Source organism: Mustela nigripes, chromosome 4 (genome assembly GCF_022355385.1).
Source record: "Mustela nigripes isolate SB6536 chromosome 4, MUSNIG.SB6536, whole genome shotgun sequence".
In the NCBI taxonomy this organism is placed as follows: domain Eukaryota; kingdom Metazoa; phylum Chordata; class Mammalia; order Carnivora; family Mustelidae; genus Mustela; species Mustela nigripes.
The window spans coordinates 3964944-3988513 of NC_081560.1; the positions used below are offsets into that span (position 1 = coordinate 3964944).

At 51.2% G+C, this 23570-nt stretch overlaps 1 protein-coding gene and 1 pseudogene across 1 annotated transcript in view; both read right to left on the reverse strand.

Moving 5' to 3' along the window:
- Nucleotides 1-23570, reverse strand: part of LOC132014850 (uncharacterized) — a 35936-nt gene that overhangs the window by 12176 nt on the left and 190 nt on the right. The gene's annotated exons all lie outside the window — the stretch shown is intronic.
- Nucleotides 22796-23505, reverse strand: LOC132016917 (PAX3- and PAX7-binding protein 1-like; annotated as a pseudogene).

Consider the following 23570-nt stretch of genomic DNA (forward strand, 5'->3'; position numbering starts at 1 on the left):
GCTTTGTCACCATGGCAAAGCCATCTGTCCCCCACCTGCCGCGGGCGCCCCACAGGGAGCCACACAGGTTCAGATCCTCGGCAACAGGATCCCAGGCAAAAACCAGCTCAGGTAGAGGACAGCGTTCATGTGGTCAAACCATCTGCACTTGTTTCTAGATGGGGACGAAAGACAGAGCAGCAGGAAGGGCGGGCACTGTTTGTGGTTCCCCTGCTGCGGGCACCCGAGAGCTCGGCGGGGGGGGGGCTGCAATATTGATAAACAATCGCCGATGCTCCAGATGACTGACTGGATTAATCTGATGGAAAACCGGGTGTTTCCTCTTCTTTAACAAAATTGTCTTTTGAAAGGGACACCTGTGTGGGGACCTCGGTCCCACCTCTGGGGACTGGTGTGGCACCTAGAGGAGTCACATCAGAGAGCGCGAGCTACCACTTACTTCTCTTAGCCTTAGTTCCCCCTCTGCAAAAAGGAAAAAAAAAAATAAATGTCCCCGGGCTACTCTTCTGTTGTTGCATGATGACCACACACAACACCTGTCACTTAGCTCTCTCCCAGCTCTCTGGGCCTCAGGCATGCACAGCCAGTCTCTGCTCAGAGAGTCCGCCGGTCTGCGTCCCCAGCCGGAGCCTCAGCACAGGTGACAGGATGCAGTTCCTGGTGGTTGCGGACTGAGGTCCCAGCTCTCAGCAGGGCCGCTCCAGCCCCGAAAGGCCACCTGTACTGCTTGTCGTGTGGTTCCTGCCATCTTCAACGCCCTAGAGAACTTCTCACACATCAAATGCCCTTCATGCTTTGAATCTCTCTCTCCAGCAACAGAAAGGCCTTGTTTTTATTTTTTTATTTTTTTTTTTTAAGGGCTCACCTTGTTAGGTCACCTTGATAATCTTCCAGTGTTAAAGCCAACTGTTCTGGGCTCTTCTGGAAACCCCTTCAGAGCAGGACTTGGATTAGTGTTTCAGTAGCGGGAGAAGCTGTGTCTTCACCTAAGGACCTCATGGGCAGTCTCAGAATTCTGTCCGCCGCAGTCCCTCATGGACCCATGTCTGTTGTCCCAGGAAAAAATACAGACAGGATTTTCATTCATCAAAAAACAGAGGTGCAAGAGCTTTCCACGGAAGGTTTAAAACTCAATGTGCGGCGGGCAGGAAGGAGGGATGGGATCCTGCAGGTCTCTCATGAACATGGGCTTCTCATATGTTGACCTAATACTCCTCAGTGTATGCTACGGGAACATTCCCAGCGGCCGTTAATAGCTGCGGCATAAAACAGTAGCCATAGTCAGATAAGTTTCAAAAATGAGAAATAAAGGAAAAAAAAAAAAAAAACGGAAGAGAACTAGGACTAAGTAAACATGTTAAGTGATCTGAGAATTCCTGCAAGGGTGTGGGTTGCATATTCAGTCTTCAAAACAGGGAATAATGATGGTGATAAAGATACAATTCTGAAACATACCACTGTTTACATATTAATATTTCGGAGGCTGTGTCTAATTAAAGTCGATAGGTGCATAATAGACTGTGACATCCCCCCAGGTGGCTGGTTAGTTGAGGACGCTGCTGGCAGCAAAGCTGGCCCTGCAGGCACAGTGAGGCAGCCGGGGGTTGGGGGGAGCAGCTCTGTAGCGGCGGGGCCCCGGGCTACTGAGCACAGAGGAGAGGTGGTCCTGGCTCCCCAGCCCCGGTGCGCATCCCACAGACCTCAGCAAGAGGCCAGGGTGGGGGTGCAGACTGCTCTTCCTTGCCCCTGAGCCAAGCAAGGGTGCGGCTCCCCTCTTAGAAGGGGTGGCCGGGTAAGCTCCCGCCAATGCACAATGATGTCTAAGGGACAATGGCAAAGGGAGTTTTGAGCTCAAAGCCACAAATAGACCCCCATTTGGGGGGTAGATTGGGAGTGCTGCAGGGTGGGAGTTGGGGGGGGCGGTCAGGACACATGATGTAGGGACCAGGAATAGCTCGACTTAGAATATGAAAGCCGGTGGCCGCTTTCTTGCAAACAAGGTCCGCTGTACCAATCAGGAAGCAACCTAGCAGCAGAAAGCTAGGGGCTTCCCACGGAGGATCTGGCCAGCCACTCAGGAGGAGGCGTGGTGGCCCATAGGCAGCAACACCAGGGCCTGACAATTTTGGATCAACTGTCTAGAGTTCGGCTTCCAGGAACTGCACCGAAAACCAACGAGTCAGGTATAAAGAGGATGGAGGCGGGGCCATGAAGGACAGAGACCCCAGCGGCACCGAATCCAGCAGCAGCACAGACCACCCCGTCACTCCCAAACCACAGGCTCCAAGTGCTGCTCCAAGTGCAGCAAGAATCTGAGATCAAGGTCTGGGAACTGGAGTCAGAGCTGGGACCCAGGGTGAGACCCAGCAGAAGACCCGGCGGGACCAGGGGTCTGACTCACTGCTCAGCTGAAGGTCAGGGAGGAAAGCTCCCTGCTCTGCTCTGCTCCAGACTGTGGCCGGCTGACCTCCAGAAGCCAAGTTTCAAGGGGACCCACGCGGAGACGGCCGATTGCATACTGCTGCCAGGTAGAAGGCGCAGCGGTGAGGGGCAAGGAAACCTGCACGAGGCTCTGTGACCTGCGCAAGAGATGGCGCGGCCTGGCCTCGTGCGTGGAATGCAGGTGCTGGAGGTGACGAGCTGTTGACCAAGCTTGTCCCCCAGTGCAGCACGGGGACGTGCACATAGCGCTGGGTAGCAATGACTCTGGAATCAGGTGAGTCATCAGTGGCCGGTACTGTGTGCCGGGAGCCAGAGTTGTCCAAGCCCACCGAGTTTCTCAAACCTTCTTCTGTTTTCCCAGTTCAGGCTTCAGATGGCCCCTTGGGCCGAGCGAAGCCGGCACCCGCGCCCCCCCCCCCCACGCCTCCTGCACCCCCTCTGCCCACCATCTGCATGGCGAGCGTCTCCTAAATGTAAATAAGGAAATGAGCACCAGGTACTCCCTATACATAATTCATCTGCACAATAATTGAATGAAAAGCACACAATATTTAGCCATTAAATTTTCATGGGATGCGGTAAATATGCATTTCTGATTTTTAAAAATACATTCTCATCACTTAAATCACATTTTTATGGTAACTTGGAGGGATGCCTGATAGATAATATTCAAATTGTCTTTTATTTTTTAATAAACTCCATGATTCAATTGAAAAACTAATAAGAAAAAAATTCTGGACTGTGTAACGGAGTTTAATTCAGAGGCTAGTTCTCGGCTCTGCTGCACAGGGACAAAGTTGCAGGGTTCCTGTCATCCCAGATCACCCCCCGCAGGGTTGAGGATGAGCACACTTAAGTTTTGTATAACAATTTCCCGGGAAACCCTGTTGTCATAGAAGACGACGCAATGACCCCCGACTTTGAGTAGACGGGTTCACCTGCTTTGGAAGGGCCTGGCTGTCCTTGGGTTCCCCTAAGGCCCGTCTGTCGTCAGTGAGAAGCTTCGTCGTCAGCCCACCCGCGGCGCACCTCACCCAGAGCACCTCCGTCTTCACAAATGCAGACGCCGACCCCTCCGAAGCTCTGTTCGCTGCCCCCTTCCAGCTCCTGTTACAGGTCAAAGAGCTGGTTCTGGGGGTCTGGAGAAGTTCACCATAGGCTATTCCTCCTCTGGCCCCTCTACAGGCCAGTGCCTGCCCGATCTAACCCATGCGTCCAAACCATCCTCAGGGTCCCCAGCTTGTCCATAGACGAGGGACTCAGTGGGCTGTATTCAGGGTCACACGTGCCAACCTAGGCACACCCCCAGCAGACGGCCACCCTTCCCCACAGCTGAGGCTGAAAGCCCAGAAGCATCCGCAGCCAACACTTTCTGGCCCCTAATAACTGTCACTGCGCCCGGCATCTGAACCAAGAAGATCCGGTGTGACTGGACTTGGGCCAAGGTCATTTCCATGGGGTCCTTTCCCCATCACGGGTTTCCCGGAAGTGCTCTGGAGGCCTGGGGGATGGCCAGGGGGCCCTCTAGCCGCTCCTCTGCCCACACTTGCCACTAAAGTGGTCTGGGTACCCCGGAAATGTCAACCCCTCCTCTGATTGCCAGGGAAGTGAGGGCAGTGCTGATTTTCAGAAAAGAGTATTTTTATCACCCTTTGATATTCATTACCAAAAATTGTTTGAAATCACCTAGAAGCCCATGACAAGCCCTTAGCCAAGGACAAGGTGCATCAGATGGACAAACAAAGCGTAAGCCATAACATCTTGTGGTTCTCACCGTGAGCGGCTCTGCCCCAGAAATTCGCTTTCCTCCACTGCCCAGCATGTCGGCGTCACTTATAGGCAGTTGGCAACATCTCACCCCAAAACGTGGTGAAGGGAGCTGGACCCAGCTTTCTCTTTTTTTTTTTTAATTTTTATTTATTTATTTGACAGACAAGATCACAAGTAAGCAGAGAGGCCGGCAGAGAGAGAGAAGGAAGCAGACTCCCTGCTGAGCGGAGAGCCTGATGACCCTCGATCCCAGGACCGTGGATCCCAGGACCCGATACCAGGACCCTGGTATCGACCTGAGCCGAAGGCAGGGGCTTTAACCCGCTGAGCCACCCAGGCGCCCCGGGACCCAGCTTTCTACTTGTTTCTATGTGTGTTCATGCTGCTGGTGAAGCTGTTGCCAATTAAGCAATGCTCGGTTTAGCTGTAGAAATACAGAGAAGAGGCAGAGGAGCGGCCACAGAAATGAGACGCGAGGAAGGAAGCCTACAGAACGCTGGCCTTGGAGACATGGGCAGACCCTGTAGCAATGGCCTCTCCGTGACGCTTCCTCGTGCATGGATGGATACCAGTTATGTTGTGAGGATCATGAATAGTCTCAAGCACACCGAGAGTAAGAGAAGAAGCCCCCACCGTGTGCCCGCCCCGGGGTGGGCACTCCCATGCCTCAGAGCTGCTCACGCAAACTTCACAGCCGTGCCTGGAGAAGACAAAGGGAGATCCGAGACAACACAGCCACCGATTCGCTCGGGTGTGGCCTGTTAGGTGTGGGCTGGAATGCGCAGCCATGCCCTGATTACAAGTTTCCAAAACACAGATAATTAAAATTAAGATACGGAATTTAAAATAAAAGCACACGAAAAGATGGAGCAGGCACTGATTAAAAATGAGCGAGGGCTTAGAAAGAGCTGGTGGTCTGAGCTCCATCACCATGAAAGCTTTCTCCTCAAAATGCGTCACGAAGAAAACAAAACAGGCAAGTGTCAGAGTGGGATGAAATATTTTCAAATTATTTATCTTATAAAAGTACACTTAGCCAAATATCCAACAATTTCACTACTAATTATATGGCCAAGAGAAAAATCTGCAGCCACACCAAACCTTGGATGTGAGTGTTCATAGAAACATCATTTGTAACAGCCTAAGCCTGGGAACAACCCAAATATCCATCAGCAGGTGAACAGATAAACAAAATGTCGTGTGTAGCTCTGTCTGGGCTGACAGCTCTGTGTCTACCTGCGATCAATCTATCACAGAGCACTACTCACCGTTGAAAAGAACGGACTGTTGATACACCGCAACCTGGATGAATCTTCAAATAATCATGTTTGTTTGTTTATTATTTAAAAAAATAGTCATGCTGGGGCACCTGGGTGGCTCAGTGGGTTAAAGCCTCTACCTTCAGCTCTGGTCATGGTCTCAGAGTCCTGGGATAGAGCCCCGCATTGGGCTCTCTGCTCAGCTGGGAGCCTGCTTCCTTCTCTCTCTCTGCCTGCCTCTCTGCCTGCTTGTGATCTCTGTCTGTCAAATAAATAAATAAAATCTTTAAAAATAATAGTCATGCTGAGTGACATCAGATGAAATAAACATACTGCTGGTTTCCATTTATATAAAATTCTAGGTTATATGAATGAAAACATGTTGGCAGTAATAATGCCAGTGGTTTTGTGTGGCTGGGAGGGGCGGGGACTGGTGGGTGGGCGGAATGACAGGGTGGAGGCGGGGAAACGGGGGGGCGGGGGAGACAGGTAGAGAGGTTGGGGCGACAGGGCTGGGCTGGGCACCATGAGGTCCCTGGGCGACAGCCTGAAATGTATCCAGTAACAAAACTTTAAACATGAGCAATTCATTGTATGTTAACTTTACTTCACTAAAGTTGCTTAAAATATACCTAAACATGAACAGAGGAAGAAAAATTATAGCATAAAAAATTAGACACAAAAAAGGCAGTAAAGAAAGGGCAAAGGAGTTAAAGTAGGTGAGAACTGCAGAAGACAGCAGCGAGACGAAATACAAAACCAACCATGCCGGTAGTTACAGTAGACGTTGTTGAAATCAAAAACAGACGGAAACCAACCTTGAAGATTCCCTGAGCAGACAGAAACCAAGTCAGCCAGACAAGCAAAGCTTCGTTTAGCAAAACTAACTTGACCTGGGCCGTTCCTTGCTTCTGCCCCTGAAAATCATAAGCAAAACTTGCAGTGGTTCCCAAGGCTGGCAGGAGGTCATTGCTAACCAATTCCCTAGCATTTAAGAAGATTCTAATGTTATGACCAGTCACCGTGGAGAATACACGGCCACTGTCTTCTCACCGTCTGAGCACCAGGCAGCACCTCCCTGTGCCTCCTCGCGTCGGGGGGTTAGTGCTCCTGCTTTGCAAACTGTCCTTTCGGTGTGTGCGCCATAAACTCCTACCAATTACTAATTCATTGGTTTTACTTGTGTTATTTATGAACTTTTGACAACGTGAACATTCTATACAATTTAATCAAAAGACACAGAATCTCAAACTTGATGAAAAGAAAAACCAAAATCCAATTATATGTTTTCAACAAGCAAAACACTTTAGATTAAAAGGATGCAAATAGCTTGGGCATGAAAGCATGAGAAAAGATATTCTCTGCAAAGAGTAATTGTGAAGGAGCTGCAGAGGCAACATCGCAGAGAAGAGACTCAAAGACGGGAAATATTGCCAGAGTAAAGAGGGTCAGTTCATAATAAAAAGGGTCAATACACTAGGAATACATAAAAATTATCATACAAACAACTTACAACCCAGCCGCACAGCCAGTGTGAATCAAGGGTAGGAGACACAGCGTGTGTAATGCCGGCCTCCCGCCGTGCCCCATCTGCTGCTGCGCGGGGCAGGTACAGACGCAGCTGCACAGATGGACGGACGGACGCGAAGACCAAGCAAACCAAGGAAGCGGAAGGGCCACAGAGCCATCAGGACCAGGGCCGGGGAGGGCAGAGGAAGTGCTCTGTCCTGCAAGTTCAGAAGCCAACGTCCGCACACTGGCTTGACGCCGGCGTACTCGGGAAGGAGGGGGGGACGGGCATTGTCACCCCCATGCAGAGCTGAGAAAGCAGAGACCCTCAGGGGTGACGGACTGCCCAGGAGTGAGCTTGTGACTGAACCAAAACCCGCCTTCTTTTCCCCAGAAGCCGAGACCGGCGTCCGCTGCCCCAGAACACACCGTGCTCTGCCTGAGTGGTCCCTCCTAACTGTCCCTCCCGCGGTTATGTCAGACTCAGGCCATCCCTCCAAAGGCTCCTTATGTAGCCTGAGACACAGGACATGCCTCCCGCCCCCAACGTCTGTTAGCCGAGTGACGTTTGTTGGTGGCATGTCAAGGGCCCTGGGCAGTGCGGACGCCTGTCTCCCCCACATGCCCATGGGCGTAGCCTGTCTAAGTGACGTGACCTGTAGGAATCAGCTCAGTGAACGACGTCTCTGCCTCCGACTCGGGCCGTGTGAGAGGAGCAAAAGAAACAGAGGTGACAGCAGACAGCCCCCGGTGCCCAAGACACGTTCAGAAGAGAGAGCTCCCTCCCTTTCCCTGTGGACGCCCTTGACCTTGGCAAAAATAAGACGAGAGACAGAAGTGAGAGTGGGCAGAGCCTCAGTCGTGGAGACTGATGGCGTGAGAATTCCGACAGCCCTGACCTTGGCCTCCTGGCCACAGGCTTCTAGGGAGGACCCAGAGGCAGCTCCAGCAGAAGCCCTCCAGCCAGACGGTAGCTTCAGGAAACCACATGGGGTGGGGGTGGAGGCTCCACAGAGGGCCGCACAGGTGACGGGGAGAGCAGGCCAAGTGCATGCCGGGAGGTCTACCCGGGAAGCAGGGAAGCGTCCGCACCTTTAGCTACACACGTTTAGGCAAGTTATTGGAGTTCTCAATGCTGTAACTCCCATTTGTAATAAGTGCACGGTAGAGGTACTGAGAAACACACAGGATGCTTCCGGTAGTGCCTGGCTGCAGAGGGCACCCAGCACACGGTAGCCAGTCCCAGCAACCTCTGAATTGGCATCCCTGGGGTCAAAGCTTTCTAACTGGTCTGTAAAATTCCTGAACTGTAGGTAAGATATGCTTTATCATCAGTCCTATACCAGAAACCCGTTGATGTAAGTACTGCCGGTCATTTAGCTTCTATACTCAAAACACACGGACTTCCACAGCAGGGGGGTGGTGAACGGTGGAATGTTCTGGAATTGACTGAACCCTGGCTCAGCCTGTTCTTGGCACCATGCCCTTAGCCTGCCATGACCTCCCTCGGCTGAGGTGTCTTGCCTCAGGTTAGGACACTTATCGGCTTGTTGGAAAGATTAAATGAGCTTCTACTATTCACACCCTTTGTTCTGGAGAAGTCCTCCCTGTGGAACGGTGTGCGGGGATGTAGGTGAGGAGGCGGCAGGGACAGAAGCCGGGCGGGCAGGGAAGAGACTCCCCTTTATTCCTGGGCCAGTGAGGAAGCCAGCTTTGCAAGGTTCTGGTCGAAACTGGGGCTCACCTGGATCTCCGTTTCTGGCCCAGAGCACATCGTTTGGACTGTCACAGTGGCCCTCGGAGTATCTGGGGACCTGCCACAAGAGGGCACGGGACTTGGTGAGAGGAGCCCCAGGAGCTCGTCTGCCCCCCGACCCACCCTGACAGAGAGACTGTGAGTCTGACCCCACAGCAGGTGAGACTCGGGGCATCGCATGCGGGGGCGAGAAGGCGGGGAATGAAAATGAGCTGAGCAATGGGCCACGATGCTTTTAATCCGTGTCCACAAATTTTTGACATTCCTCCCATAATAAAGGAGGGCCCTCGATCACTTCTCTGCCAAGGCACGTCATTTTAGTGACCTGCTCCTAATGAATAGGACAGGTCAGAAGAGACCCCGCGTGACCCCCGAGCTTGGGTCTCACAAGCGATAGGGCTTCTGTCTGGCTGGCTGTCCTTGGGACCCTCCCTGGGAACCTAGCAGTGGTTGAACCCACATCCACAGAGAGAACGGCCCATGGATCTGACTCATCACTAAACAGAAGGGGTCAGGTTGTTCCTCTGGACAGATTTTCCTGAAGACCCAAGGCAGGTCCACAGCTCCCAGGCTCCTGAGCCAAGCCAGGCGCTGCTCCTTTCTGGTTCCTTCTCTCGTCCTACTACCCCACACAGCCTCCTTACCGGGCTCTGCCGTCCGATCACACCACGGACCTTGGTCTATGTACTTTCCATCCAGGACACCACTGACCACCGCAAAGTCCACACTGACTCATAACTGAGTTTTCCAGGACAGCGATCACTCAGTGAGAGGGAAAGCCCTACCCTTACGAGCGATGTTCGTTTTGGTAGTGCCTCGTTCCCATTCATTCCCGGGGTATCCTCTCGTGCCGGTGAGCTTTCTTTGTGGCCGGACGTGGCTCCCCACCACACCGAGTGATTCATCTTTGCAGCTGAAACCATTTAACTGCCAGACCAAGACTCTGGCTCCAATTCTGCCCTTGGAGGGAAACGCTTGGGGTCCTGGAGCACGGAGCAGGGAGGTAAGCCAGCGGTACCGAATTCTCCATTCTAAGAACGCACCCCTGCAAGCAGGCTTCGGTCCTCGCCCTGGACAGCCGGCTCCAGGAGCGGCAGGTTCTGTGAGCCCGGTGTCTGACTCGCCTTCCAGGGTCCGAGACTCTACCGCGTGGCCACAAACCGTCCACGAAGGCCTGAGGTCTCACAAGGCTCTCCTCTCCCGGTTAGCAGCTGGAAGGCTGTTGGTGAGATTCGGTCTCGGCGACTGCTGCAAACTCTTTCTGAATCACAGGGACCACTTGCTCATTCTCTCACCTACGGTCGAGGCAGACTCCCGCTGTCTGCCTTACGGTCGTGGCTTTTGAGATTGGCTTTACAGAATCCCCTCGCCAGGCCTCACACCGCGCAGACAAAGCCCTTCTTACGGGGCGGAGGTAGCACCTAGAACGTTCCCCCGGCTCCTGTGACCACCCCGGAAGCACTGCGGAGCGAGGGGATGGTATGATGGGGTTACGGCTTTTCCTAGGTGAGCGCGGGAGGCCAGCAAGGGCACCTCCGCCACTGGCTGAACGCCCGTCCCATCCCGGCCCTGGTTCACGATCAGCTTCGGCCCTCACTGCCGAGGGTCTGCAACAGCCAAGGAGCCCGAGTCAGCCGGTCCCAGAGCCACACTCCTCCTCCCGCGTCAGCAGCCGCCAGAGCGAGCAGGTGTGATCTCCTGAGAACACTTGACGAAGGTCATTAGGAGCTAAAAGCATTTGTCGCCGGGCTTACAACCGTGGGGGGGAGCGACGTCGAGATTCACTCCTCCTCAGTAACTGGGCAGCAGCCAGATTCCGTGACTAACAAATCATTAGAATCCAGATCTGCTCAGAAGGGAGGGGAGGCCCCATCACTTACCACGTCGCTCAGACCACAGATAAACACAGGAATCCTGTTTTCCCTCAAACCCACATCCGATCCAGGGGGACGCTCTCCCGGCCTGATCTGCAAAGTGCGTCCTGAATGTTGAATCCAGCCGCTCTATCCTGCTCCCGCCACAGCGGCCCGGCCCTGTTCCTTCCTGTCTGGCTTCCCAGTTGCTCTCACAGGCCCCGAACCTGCCTCTTTTTCTGTTTCCCGCAAATGTCCTATCATATGGGCCTAGTCCCTCCACGGCTCAATACCCACTCCCCATCAGATGACATCTTGTACCCAGGAGACATCAGATGACATCTATGGCCCAGGAGACAGTTCTCTGCCGTCAGTTCTTACAGCCCCTCCAGCCCCAACAGGACTCAAACATTTTGCTGTTTCTTGAACTGCAAGATCATTCTCCCCTGAAAGCACTCGCCAACATCTCATGGTTCCAGTTCCTTCTTGGAATCTTCCTGTGGACTTAAACTTTGTTCTGAATCTGGAATCCAAACAGACCTCTCTATGAATTACGCCTTGTTCCTTGGGGTCAACAAAGGAACTTTTGCCAACCCCAAAGCCTACACTACAGACTTACAAATAGTTGAAATCAGGGGCCTTGTTTTTCTCGGTTCTTCTAAAGGTTCCACTTCCTTCACTTCCTCATGTATTTGAATCTCTTCATTCTTAACCCCAAACCTGAACACACTACTCCAAGACAGGTGAGACGGTCACCTTCTATGTACTGGAACCACAGTGCAGCCAGAGACCAAATTAGCTCATGTGATTAGAACAATATGTTGACCGAAGATTCATGCATTTATGGTAGATGACCACCACCCCTGCCGGTCTTTCTCACCCACGCATGGCTAAGCCATGCCTCTCTTTCCTGCCCATGTGTTTCAAAGTAGCCTTCAACACTTTGCCTTCAGTTAAGCATAGCATCGAATTATCCAACCTGTACTGATGGCCTAGGACAAGCACGACCAGGGAAAAGGGGGTGGGGGCGCAAAGGTCGAAGGAATGCGGGAAGTGTGGTGGTTCGTGTAATAAAGACACGAACCAGCTAAAGGAAAGGACTCTAAGATGGGTAGCTGAGGTCTGGAAAGAGCTTAGACCCAGTGTCATTGCCACTAGGAGAACCCAGGTCAGTGAGAGGAAGGACAGCCGTGTAGGAGATCTACTCAACCCGCATCCAACTGTGTTGTGAGTGGGGAGTGGGGTCTTGCTACATCAGAGGGTTAAGCATCTGGGGTTTATTTGCTACTGGGGCAGAGCCTGCTCTGCTCTAACTAATAGACATTAGGTATCTCTGGATATGGCTCCGAGGCAGAGAGACAAGAGAGGATGGAGCCCCGATGGAGAAAACAGCAGGCGCCAAGGCCATGTTAGTAGGACAGAGCAAAGCACTTGCGGAAAGTCACCCGCACTCTGAAGTCACCCAGAATAATTTTCGCCAACGTTGAATCTTCAATTACAAGCTGTGAATCATTTTTGCATGTTATTCGTCCTAATGATTTTACAGTCTAATGTGTTATATTTCATGCGTCTCCATCAAATGTCAGCAAGTGAAATGTCAGATTCTGAGTTGTTTGGCATCAGCAGGGCGAAGACGTTATGCACAAAGCCTACCAACTGGAAAAGAGCTTTGGACTGGGGGGGCCACAGTGTCCTTAATTCCAGCTCTGGGCCAAGGTCACTACCACATGGCAGTTGGGCTGTTACCATGAACAATGAAGTCGGAAAAGGTTATCTTAACGTTTTCTCTAGTTCTGACAATGTGTACTGTTGGGATTCTCACACACTGTGGTGACTAGTATCTCCACTACCAGTCATTGTAAAGGAGTAGTGAGCGTTGCCACTCTGTGTTGTCCAAGAAAACTCAACAAAGCCAACTGACTGAACACATCTGCAGCGACGTATTACCAAAGCTGCCGGAAAGCCTGCCAGGAGATTCTCACAGCCTTGGACGTGGTGGGGCACTGGGAATGCTGGCTTTGGCCTCACGAGATGTACTGAAGGCAGCCTTGGCGATAGATCTCCTGAGAGAGGAGCATCTTTTAAGTTTGCTCATAAGAATGTTCTGGGTCAGCCCTGTAGACATCTGGCCCCACGACCTGGTCCTTGGGCAAGTCACTTAACCTCTTGGAGCCTGTGCTTCCTCTGTAAAATAGATATAATAGGGTCCACTCTGTGTGATGGGTGTATATATTAAATGAAGGTCTATGTATGAAAACCAATTTCATGGAACAGGCCCTTCCAAAGTTCAATGAATAGATGTATGGGTGAGTTGGTGAGTGGACAGATGGAAAGTGTGTTTTCTAACACTGAACCTAACTATGTAGTAGGGGGATATGAAATGTTTCAGGAGCCATGGTTATGGCTCAATTAGGGCGCCTGGGTGGCTCAGTCCATTAAGTGCTTGACTCTTGATTTCCTCTCAAGTCACGATCTCAGGGTTGTGAGATTGAGCCTCATGTACGGGCTCCATACTGGGCGTGGAGCCCGCTAAGGGTTCTCTCTCTCCCTCGCCCCTAACCCCATTCTTCCCCATGTTCTCTCTCCCTTTCTAAAAGAAAAGAGAAGAAAAAGTTATGGCTCAAACTAAAACATTGCTTGAATCTGTTTGCATTTTATTTGTTGCTATACCACAGGGAACGACCTCTCTAACTTTTGTATCTGCTGCCTAAAGAAGTCTTTTTTTTCTCATTATTTGTCCTAAAGCTAACTATTTCAAACTATCCAACAGGCCCTCTTGTTCTGCTATTTTTGGATTTTGAAATGTTCATGTTCAGCATTTCCATGTACTTCATGACCTCACAGACTTTGATAGGCTTTACTTCTCAGCCTTTTTCTTCTAGCGTGAAGAGTTTTGCTCTTTTTAGTTTATCCTCATAAGACAGCTTCCTTATCCTCTTGATCACTTAAAATGTTCTTCTCTGGATCATCTTCAACACCATTATGTCTTAGTTAAGAAGAAGCCCGGACTGTCAGTTTAGAGACAGAGGATGGGAGGGAGGCAACCCAGGGAAGATAAATGAGATGTGACACTGATGTTCTGAAAATATGAGTAACGTGTTAATTGCCAACTGAGTGGTAGACACATGCCTGTGCGCCCTTCCCCGATATTCTGATAGAGTGTTAGAAGGGGGAGCTTCCTTACAGGTCTTCTAGTGTGCTTATTTGTGAGCATCACCTGGACCCCTTGCTAAATTACAGATCCCAAGGCTCTGTGTGCACCACGGGCCACAGGCTCCATTACACACTTGAAATGTGGCTACTCCCAGTTGAGTTGTGGATGTGAAAATGCACACTGGATTTTGAAGACTCAGTACAAAGAAAAAAAATGCAAAATGTCTCATTATTATTTTTACATCGATTAAATGTCAACATGACATAATTTTAAATATACAGGTTTAAATAAAAGATACTAGAATTAATTTCACTTACTTACACTTTTGTTGTAATGTGGCTGCTAGAAAATTTGAAATTACATGTGTGGGTCCTATTATACTTGAGTTTGACAAGTCTGGTCCAGACACGTTGAATCAGAGTCTCCATGGGTACAGTTAATGCCTATCAAGCACTCTTAGTGACTCTTATGACTAAGACCACTAGGGTAACCCAGACATTTGGGCTGTTTTGTTCTGTGCTGTTTTATTCTGTATTCTAAGCACTGTATTGCCAGTGCTTAGACCAGTATCTGGCATAGAGCTCCTTATAAGTCTAGATTGAGTAAAAGAATGGATGAAAGGGCCATAATGCTCATGGAGCTACACCCATCATTTCAACTTGCCAGCAGGCAGGGCAGCTCCCTTCTGTTCTCAAGGCTACCGAGAACAGGAGCATTGACCTATAAGGAAAAGCAAAACACACATCACAGGTCATCCAGGAACTATCCATTGCGTACAAGAACGCAACGCAGCCCTCACTAGCACCTTTGCGTGCCAACTTGGCGATCAGGTCATCCTTTCGGTAAGTGTCCTAAGAATAATCTGTACCTCCAAGACACATGATCACCATCATAGGTGGTTTTTTTTTTTTTTTTTCAAGTGCCACTTGCTGGAAATACTGCCTCTTCTCCCCAAAATGCAGAGGAGAATGGGTTTTATCTAAACTACCTAGCCAGAGGATCCACTCATAGCTCTTTCCGGGGCTCACGGTTTCTATTTTTAATCACTGCTGTGAGCACAAAGAAAAAGCTTTGAAATAAGTTGTTTTGCAGAACAGTAAACCTTCTCTGGCTTCTGCATGTGGATGTGAAAGGGCAGTGCACTGTTCAGAAATCAGGAATGACAAAGAAACAACTGCATCTGAATCACCAGGCAGCAACAACAGCAACAAAAACCTAATTACTTTCCTGACCCTCTGTGCCCTATAAGTTACCTGGGAGGCAGTTCCAAGTAGGAAGCACCATTTCATAGCATCATTACCAAGTGATGGAGGGGATCTTCTGTGTGGGCAAACATTTAGTAAGACGGGAGGGTGACTCACAGACCATTCAGCCCGTCGTTAGAATCAGTCCCCACCTGCCTCTGTGCAAGCCAAAATAAGCCGTCGTCACACCCCTGCAGAAAAATCTAATTGCAGCTTTGGTCCCCAGCCCCTCTGGAATTGCTCACCCGCAGACCCAGCTTTAATTTGGAGGAAAAACGCAGAACAGACGAAGCCAGTGTTCAGCTTTTAGTAAAATAGAAATGTGTCCTTTCGGTCACAGGGACGGCCTGTTCCCAGGGCTCACCCCACAGTGTCCGATTACACTGAGTGGGAGACCCAAGCATCCGTATGGCTCGGTAAGCTCCCCCGACTGATGCCTACGCCCAGGAAGCTTTGAACATAGAAAACGACCGGTCTGGAATCATGTCAGTCACGATGAGTTTCGTTAAAGCAAAGCAGAACTACAAGCACGTACCAAGACAAGCCTCCTGTTCTTTTCCTCTCCCGACACGGAGCCTTTCCCTCACTTCTGAAGTAGCCGGGGTAGTTCTGGTGGAAGACCGATCGGTGTGGTGGCGGGGCTCCAGCGGGCGGGCTCGCCGAGCACCCCCTTCCCAGATTCCCTGACGTGGAACAAAGCTTTGCAGCTCTCCGCGGGCGTTCTGCTACTAAGCACCATCGGAATCAAACCGACCCAGTCATGCCCCTTGGCCTCCACGCCCTCCCCGCTCTGCAGAGCCTTCACAGATAACCGTTTGGTGTCTTTGTCTAGCACAGGGTAGTGTCCCCCAGTCTGTGACCCCGTGTCCCACTCCCGGACAGGCTGGTGCTCAGCACAGGGGAGCGGTCCCTGCGATGGGAACCGTCCAGGAAGCGCTCATCCCTGCGTGCATCGTCTGAACCCACAGGTTGATGGGGGAGGGGAGGGGAGGGGACACCCAGGCATAGGCTATAGAAACAGTGTTGGCATTAGGACCCTGCATTACATAAACAACCAGATAATTCATCAGTCTCTCCGTCTCTGTCTCTCTCTCCGTGTGCCCGCGCGGGTGTGTTCTGTGCCTTTTCAAGACTCTTTACCAGGAGCTCCAACTTCACCCAATTTTCAACCAGGCAATGCCTCTCCTCAGCTGGTCTTTACAATCTGCGCCCCACCCCTGAGCTCCTGCGACTGCCTCTCTCTAGGGGTCCCACCCCCCGAGAGGTCCCCTTAGAACGGACCGGTTGTAAGATCAGCCCACGCATCCCTCACGCAGGGAGCATCGAGAGAATGGGAAGCTGCGCTTCTAATCATGGAGGCCCGGCCACGTGCCGCTGCCTTTGAGCCTCCCCGTCCCGGGCCCCAGGGAGAGACCAGATCCAGACTGTGGGGCACATTGCCAGAGACCCGCGAAGTTTCCTTGCAGTTTCCTTGAGTAAAAAACCCATCCCCATCATCACGATGGTGGCCCCAGGGCAGAGTGGGGGGAGGGGGGAATGCCGGTGACCCTGACAACCTCTCCAAGGGGATTTCGTCCCCACCCCCTTCTACCTCACAGTGTCTTAGAGCCGGAGATCGACAACTAGCTAACATCGATTAAGTTTAAGTTCATTCCTCAAGCAACTGCGAGGTGAGCCGGCTCCTCTCTTTAAAATGCCGGATGTTTTCTGTGTTCCCAGCCTTCAGGGCCTCAGCCAAAACTAACAAGAGGCTCGTGCTAGTGTCCTGTTTCTCGTATACAATTATAATTTAAGGTGGTGTGAATTCTAACGGAAACATGTATTAATTGCAACAGAGTTATCAGGGAACCTAGGGGCAAACGTAGGAGGGACTGTCTCCCCTTGTCTGGGACAATGAAGGGGATCTTCGCAGAGGGAGTGACATCGGAGCGGAGTCTGCAGGTTGAACAGGAGAAACTGGGGCTCTGGGTGGAGACGGGAGCTATTTCAGGTCTGACACAGCGAAATACGTCCCTCCTGTGACAGCTCGTGTGTTTGAGAAGGATTCAGAAACGATTTCTAGAGCCTGCCACACCGTGGCGGTCGGGTCGTGTGCGGGGAAAGGCGAGGGGGATGGCATTGATCAGGGCGACTTTAACAGCTCAGACAGAGGAGTGACAGCCCAGCACACAGACACGCAGGATGCGGGACTTTAAGACGCTAGTATCGTCCCGTGTCGGCGTGTGTACTGCACGTGTGTGCTCATACATACGCATGCCATGGGTTTAGAATCTACTTTTTGGGCCCCTCTATCCAAAACCAACATGTTTCTGATGCATGAGAGAACCTTAGAAGAAGGAAGAAAACGATGAGTATGAAGCCCAGGAATTTCCAACTCACTGGAGGCCGACGTTGCACAAAGATTCCTGAAGGCGCCGAAGGGGAGAAAATGTCCAATTAATCCTGGAGAGACGTGCGGCGCGGGAGACGCGCTGCGGAGCTGCAACAAGCTGTCTGCGGGCCCCGGGGGGATGAGACTCGCCCCCGCGCCGCATCTCCTGGAGGCGGGTGCGACGGGCTCTCCCGGGCCTGGAGACCCAGCCAGGGCTGCCTTCAGGTCCTGAGCACCAGCGGCTTCTGCGAGTGTCGCTGAGGCCCAGAGGCGGGGTCCGATCCTGAACAGCCCCTCAGGCCTGGGGAGAGGGGCGAGGGGGCCGTCGTAGAGGTGAGTTCGCCCCGCTCACTTCACAGAGGAGGAAACCGAGCGCAGACGCATTCTGCTGTCTCACCCCAGATCCCTCGTTCGTTCCCAGCCACACAGGACCAGCGCTCAGGTCTGTGCCCTTCGGGAACCAGGGACAAGGCTGAGGTCCGGGCTGCGTATGGCCCAGGACACGTGTGCCCCCCCCCCCCCCACCGTCCCTGTGTAAGCCCCGCGGCAGAGAGCGCGAATGCAGGCCATTAGGTTAGGGACCGGCGAGGGCAAGGAGACCCACTGAAGGGAAGAGACCCGACGGGGGATGTCCACGTGATGAAGTCCCAGAACCTAAGGAGGCTGAGCAGACGCGAAGGTGATAAATAATAGATCAGGGTGGGGAAGGCTGGAGCCTCAGTCTCCTGCAGAGGAGAGCCAGGCGACTCGCACCACTGAGCTGTGGAAAGGCCTCAGGCACTGAACGCCCCGGGCTGCCCGGGAGTCGGGGCGGCGGGCGGCGGCTGCAAAGAGGCGGCAGAGGCTCGTGGGAGGAACCCTGAGCAGCCCAGGGCCCTCTGTGCCTTCCCGAACGCGGGCCTCCTCACGTGCATGCCCCAGAGGCCCAGCGGACACACAGCTTCTTTGGGAATGGGACCCCAAGGAGCTGGGGTGAAGGGACCCCAGAAGCGGACAGGGAAGGAGGGGGAGTCCCGGGCAGGACGCATTCCGACCCGTGTCGTGGGCCACTGGTTGCTGGTTGCCGTCAGGCTTTCTGGGAAGGTCTGTCCAGGGGCTCTCGGGGCGCTCTGCCCTGGGGGGCTGGGCACAGGCGGGCCTGGTGCGTCACCTCCATCTCCCAAAATGTGACGGGTCTGCTCACCGGCTGGTCCGGGTTGCTGGTGGGCAAGTGCCCGCCCAGTTTCCCCTCCAAGGCACCTGGGAAGCTTGGGGTCAGAGTCTCGGGTTGTTGGCCAGGGGCCGTCGGGGTGTAGCTGCGTGACACCTGGTCACACCAGCATGGAAGCTGTCACGACAGCAGGGACTGGAAGAAGAAAGGCGAACGGAGAGGATTTAAATCACTATAAATTCTCTAATAGGATTACCGAGCTGGAGGCTTTGGGGCTGGGGGTTCCAGATGCTGTGGAAGGTTTTAGCAAGGGGCTGAAAATGAGCTTTAAGTGAAACCCCAGTCACTAGACAGACATTTCCCCAGCCCACATCCCTTGATCGGGTCTCTGGAAACCCACGGCCATATTCAGACCCTCAGGCAGGAGACAGGAGAATCCTCCCGAGACAAACAGTCTAGGATAAGATAAAAGGCCCCCAAATACTGGTATTTCCAGGTCCCTGCAACCGAATGACCAGGTCCCAGCCCAAGAGCCCTACAGGAATCCCACCACCGAACCACGCACGTGAACCTTCTGGTCTTCCCTGACCCTCGCTCTCCAGTAAGAAGGGATTGGCAGAGGCTACCAGGAAATGGAGGCAGACCCGTAAAAAAGACAGCTTTTGTTTTTAAATTTCTCTCTTACACACATGGACTCTCTTCTCCTCTGGTACATTTTAGCCTTTGGCCGTGGCTGTTAACAGTAGCCTCGGGGGAAAAAGCATCTTGCCACTGGAGAGGCGGCATCAAGACTAGGAGTGCTGGAAGATACCAGAATCAGATAACAAATAGTGTGAAACTGGGAAGTCACTAGACACAGCTGTCGCTTGGTTTTCTCATCAGCCACGTGAGCAACTGGTGCCGCAGATCTCTGAAGAGAGAGCTCGTGTTGGTGGAGGGCACTGTTCACATCAAGTGCGCAACAAGCACAACTGCACGGGGAAGCTCTGTGCGGCAGAGTGACCTCGGAACGTCGCAGGGCTCCACATGCCCCCGCCACAGTGACAGGACCCGAGACGCACATGCCCTGCTTGCTTCTGGAGAAACCCCCTCCTCCCAGCTCCGGCTATGCCTAGCCTCACCCCCTGAGTCTGCCAGATGCTCGCTCCACACCCTTCACAGTGTGTGAGCCAGCCACTGACGTCCCAAGTTGTCCCTTGTCAGCCAGAAAGGCACCCCACTGGGCTTTGTGCGTCTCTGAGCCCTCTTGCCTCCATAGAGCCCAGATCCTCCTGCGCCTTCTAGAGCTCAAGGTCATCCGCATAATCTTCTATACCACAACATCCTGTATGGATGTCCCTACTCTGTTCTCCTGCCGCATCCTGGCTACCCGTGGAAGATTCCGTGTTGTGCTCTTCGGCCGGTCCTTCCAGACCTCGAGCTGACTGGCGGGGACGTAAAGCAGGTGTGTAGCTCCTCATTGTGGCTTCTAGACCATCCTCCCTCCCTCCTTATGAAATGAATCTCGTTCTCTGAAGCCTGCGCCATTAGCTACCTGTTGTCATGACTGTCATTTATGAACCACGGGGCCAATCCCCTCTTTCCCTAAGACCGCTGTCTGTCTGTCTGTCTGTCTGCTTGTGTCTAAGGACAGTCCCTCCCTCCACCTGTGCACTGCATTCAGTCCCCTCCAGTTTGCTAAAAGATGTCATGGTGGCATTTTTCCAACCTCTCTTGCATCTTTCCCTTTCTATGGATTCCTCCCGCAATCACACGAAGAGCCTCCCATCTTTACAAACAGGAATTAAAGAAAAGAAACTCCCCTGACCTTACTCGATTCTCGCTTGTTCTTCACTTGTCCACTTCCCTTTATATCAAGACTCAGTCAAAGAGGATCTGTGATCCCTGAATTCAGATCTTGTCCCACCATCACCTCCCGATACTACTCAGGTTAGACTGTTATCTCCACAATAACACCAAACCCACCTCCAGCAAGGTCAATTCATGTCATTAAATCTAATGGTCATTTCACCACGATACTCTGCTCAGCCTTTGACACCAAAGGTCCTCTTCTCAGCATGCATTTGCCTTCATCTGGTCTCCGGGAAGCCACACCCTCAGCCCTCCTCCCATCACACTAGCCACCCCTCCTCTCCGTCTCCATACTCACGTCCCCACCAGGGGACTCCGTAAACCACTCCACCCTCCATTTATGCAGACCTGCTAGGTCATCTCATCTGCTCTGGCTTTAACTTCCATCCACACCCAGAGTTGGCCAAACATGTAGGTTCGCCCCCTGATTTCTTCTCCTGGGAAGATGGCGTCTCATTAGTATCTGACTGGCTCTCAAACCTAAAAGTCTAGAAACATAACTCTTGATTTTCCTTCCAATATCGGCCACTCCCATGCTGTTCTACAAAACAATTAATGGTGAAGTCCGTTCTCCCATTTAATCAGGTGAAAACAACTCAATTCCTCCTTCTCTGCGTGTATCTATCCTTCACCATCTATCGTCTATCTTCTGTCCAGATCTAAGAAGCTCATCAGGGAAAGTAAAAAACTCTTTGCGTTTTTACTTATCAACTCTGAAACTCACTCCTCAATGAGTCAGAAATTAGCTCTTGGTATAACTTCTCTCAGCACAGATCTCCCACTGGTTTCAACAAAGACACTTGAGTGTAAGTCGGATGAGGGGAAATGCTCTCATCAAACAGCCCTGAGCTGCCACCTGATCCAGAAATTCCACTGCTGGCTATTTCCGAAGGAGCTGACATCAGGATCTCAAAGAGCATTTGCACGCAATGCACAAGCATCGCAGCATTATTCACAATAGCCAAGATCTAGAAACAACCTAAATGTCCGTTGATGGATGGATGGATGAATAAAGAAAATGTGAGATAGATAGATAGGTAGGTAGGTAATGGAATATTATCTAGCCTTAAAAAGAAGGAATTCCTGCCCACGGTGACAACATGGATGGGCCTAGAGGACATTATATTCAATGACTGAGAAAGGCAAATACAGTATGACCTCACTCATATGTGGAATCTAAAACAGTCAAACTTATAGAAACAGTGAGAAGAATGGTGGCTGCCAGGGGCTGGGGTGGGGAGCAGTTGGGATGGGGAGGTGTTGGTCAAGGGTGCAAAGTTACCGTTGTGTCAGATGAACATGTCTGGAGGTCCACGAGACAGTACAGATTCTATAGCTAATAATAACAAAGTCTATACCTAAAATTTGCTAAGAAGGTAGATCTTATGTAAAGTGTTCTAATAATAATAACAATAATAATGGCAGAAGGAAACTTTAGGAGTTTCCTAGGGACATGTTTATGGCCTCGATGCTGGTGACAGTTTCACAGGTGAAATACTTATCCCCAAACTTATTGAGTTGTATTCACAAATTACATACAGATTTTTATGCATCGATTATGCCTCAATACTTAAAAAAAAAAGAAGAGGACTATCCAATTAGAGGACCTGACTCAACACGTGCTCTATCGCACAGGCAGAAGCGGGTAAGGGAGCCAGTCCACCTTCTTTCTTCCCTCCCCTGCTGCCAAGTCCAGCAGCCTTGTTGGGTCGACCAGTTGACGAAGACCATAGCACCCCTCTGGTTGGGTTTCTTCTGGGCCATTCTGAAGTTCCAGAGTGTTGAGGGGAGCTATGGAAAGAGTCGGCACAAGAGTCCACTTGTCTGGATCTCTGTCATTTGGGACCAATTTTGGGATTCAAATAGGCAAAATACGTGTTGGGATCTCTTTGACATCATACACTCAGTAACTATTTCCCAAGCACACCCATGTGCCGTGCCGACCTTTGTGCAGGTGCGGGGAGGGAGACTGTGGCCCTGCCCTCTCGGGGCTCACGATGCAGAGGGGAGGCATTCACACTAGTTTAAAAAAAAAATACCTTCATATTTTATTCTCTTTAACCCCTCTGCCCAAACCTACTTCCGCTGACCACCCTCCAACTACCAATATCCAAAGCCCTGTCTCCTCTGCCTACGTCAAGCCGACCTGGGCTGCGACCGGGGATTCAAACCGCAGATTAAATGCTCTCATTCTTAGGCAAAATGATTAGGAGTCTACTTTAAACTCCTCTGGCTTTCGAATATAATAATGCTTTTTATATTAAAATAAGAATCAGTATTTTATACTTCGAGAAACTATGTATGTACAAAATTTTATTCATTGAAATGGTCTTAAAGCAAATAAGAGGCTTTTCATCATATATCTATTTTTCTTCAAAGACTTAAATTCTTTCTCGTTGTAGACCCTTGCAACAGACAGCAGGACCCAACGTTCGTTCAAACACTTGCAGGGAGTTTCACGGGCTGTTTTGTGTTTCCCCTGCATTTCTTTTTTCCACATTAGAGCACCCCACGCTGTTTCTGTAAATTGTGTTTGCTAAGTGCACAAGGTAGCAACAGAATAACTCTCTGAGAGAGAGTTCAGAAGCAGGAACCACTGTGTTGGAGAAACAATTGATTACACTTTGGGCTTTTCGATGTTATTATTTCCAGAATCTGAATTCTGAGAAGCCACGGGAGTGTTTCTATTCAGTGATGGTGCATCAGTAACTGCTGGAGTTTCATTTGAAAAAAATAAAACAACCAAAGAAAATTCCCTACAAGCTCTACGAAAGACCAATGTCTTGGAAAAAAACAAAAACAAAAACAAATAGAGCCCAGAATTATTGTTTTCTAGGACATTTGTTGGGCATAAAGGCATGGACCCATCATCATCTCAAGTTCTTCTCATTCTCAGGGCTCCTGGGTGATGTAGTGGGTTAAGCGTCTGACTCTTGGTTCCGGCTCAGGTCATGATCTCAGGGTCATAAGATCGAGCCCCACATCAGACGCGGCGCTCAGCAGGGAGTCTGCTGGAGATTCTCTCTCCCTCTCTCTGCCCTTCCCCCCGCATGTGCTCTCCCTCTACAATACATAAATAAATCTTTTTTTAAAAAAGGTCATCTCATTCTCAATAGCTCCTACATATTCGTCACTTGATCTAACATGTTTATCTTAAAAAGGCAATTGCCAATGAATCACATTCCAGGTTTGGGGTGTATGTAAGGCAGTG